Source organism: Haplochromis burtoni, unplaced genomic scaffold, assembly GCF_018398535.1.
Source record: "Haplochromis burtoni strain Fernald_Lab_line unplaced genomic scaffold, NCSU_Asbu1 Contig_85, whole genome shotgun sequence".
Lineage (NCBI taxonomy): Eukaryota > Metazoa > Chordata > Actinopteri > Cichliformes > Cichlidae > Haplochromis > Haplochromis burtoni.
The window spans coordinates 1-2,328 of NW_024582446.1; positions in this window are offsets into that span (position 1 = coordinate 1).

The window sequence follows — 2,328 nt, forward strand, 5'->3', positions numbered from 1 at the left end:
CTTTTCTGCTGTGTTGACTAACAGATGTGAGTCCTGCAGTGTTGAAGTCACAGGACTATAAACCTTCTCAGTTCTCTGGAGGATCAGCTGATGATGCAAAGCCTCCTCTCTATGGAAATCATTTCTCTGCTCTCAACACACTGAAGGAAATTTATATATCTTATTTTTGTTTATTGAACATTTTTTGAATGTGTTCTACTTTCTTTCCTACCTGAAATATTTTTACCATTTTATGTATTGTCATCTAGATATTAATTATGCTGTGAAAGAGTATCCTCTACATGCATATGTGAATCTAATGTATTCATGTGTAGTCTTCATTCAATTTTAATTATTATGATTCTGCATATGTTTTTCCAGTTCATTCAATTAAGTTTTTTAATAGTTTAATAATATGTTATTATATAGAAACAGGCAGCTTTGCATTTTGAATGCTTATTACATGGAACTACCACAGGTAATTGAGTGGTAATAGCTTAGAAAACAAATCATTCATTTATCAACAAAAATAAATGAGGGAAAAAGCAGCACATCTTGCTTGAATGCTGGCATTTTTGCTCAGACCTCACAGAGCTTTTTGATTTTAAACTCATTATTATTGAAGCTCAAAAAGACCAGATCCTCAGTCTGTGAGGTAAAACTTGTTTTGTTTTAACATACTAACTACTAATCTAGCAGGTTGTATATGTTACTGCATGTTTACTTATAAAGTCAAGTCTCTGTCTATGGTATGAAACTAATCTAATCCAAAGGAAAAAATCTGTATTCTGGAGTTTATTTTACCTTTTGCTTTGGAACTATAGATTCTAAGAACAATGTTTGTTTCTGCAGAAGGAAACTGTTTGCATAACTGAAGTGTGAAGCTGAAAAAAGGAGCACAAATGTCAATTTCACTACTCGTTAGTGAGTATCAGGGAGTTTCTATGGAACAGTGTTGTCTCTAATCTCCTCCGAGAGATCATCGCTGCAACACATCAGTCCCTAGTTTAATTTGATATTAGTATAACTAAAGTGCTTGTTCTCACACATATGTTTCAACACAGCAGTAATTTAGATCTTCATAAGTTCAGAGTTGAGGTAATTACAGATTTCTGTGCTGGCTGTGCAGCTCAGAGAGACGGCCTTATAGACTTAAAGACAGCTGTCCACCCAGCAAAATATTAAAAACTGTCATTTTACAGAAGGGAAAAAAAATTTCAGTTTGATACTGAAACTATAGAAAACTATTTTGCATCCAGGGTGTGCGACAGATATTCAAATTAATGCATGGGTCAGTGAGCACACACCTGCACCAATGAAGTCTGGGTGGAAATTGTACATTGCTGCTGTACAAATAGTGCCCTCTTATGTCAAAATAAGAGAATACATATAAAAGTGACTCTGATACACAGATCCAAAAAGCAGACTCGACATCGATGAAAAAACACATTTTCTTTGTCTCCTTCTGGCCAATTGTAATTTTCTTTAATTCATTTCTGTTAAGGTTTTTATACATGTTTTGTCTGTCTGTGTCTCAGTTGCCATTTTGTGACTTTTGCATTCAATGTATTTCTTTATAGAGTGTTTTTATACTTTGGCTTATTTGGTTATTAATTTGCTTATTTGCATTTCCTTATATTGTTTTATGCCATTTTGCTATGTTTCCCTGTGACAGGAAACATAATCAAGATCAATTTCAAATAAAAGTAAATATATGTTTTATATTAAATGTTTAACTGAAAAATACATGTATTGTAAATACATGTATAATGTACGGGTACCTTGTTTGTGTGATATGTGAAGTTATTTTTTTACATTTGCATTATATTGTAAATGTGGAACACTTTGTGACTTAGTCTATGTATCTATCGTAAATGTGAGAACTCTATTTTAAAAACTGTTAGAACATCTTATTATTATGTTACCTTATTGTGTGCAGTGCATTGGAAGTAATACAAAATGTAGAGAAGAAAATACAATGTACTACAGATTTTTAAGACTGTAGTGCCACTTCAATGAAGATCCTTTCAGTAACTGACCACCAATCTATCACACAGTCATGGTTATAACCCGTTATTTATTGTTTCAGGAACATAACATGTTTTAGTTTTGTCTATTCTGTATTATTGTAGGGCCCTTTCCTTACAATATAAAGCTCTCTGAGGCAACTGTTGTGATTTAGCTGTGATTTAGTGGATTATGTAACAGTAAATAATATGTTTCTATTCTATTAGTTGATCAGTTCAAGAGGAAAACTACATTTACTGTTTTTTAGCAGAGTTAAATCAGCATGTTTAAGCTTTTAGTTTCTTCAGTTGTATTTATGTTCTTGTGTTTGTGCTCTTTTTG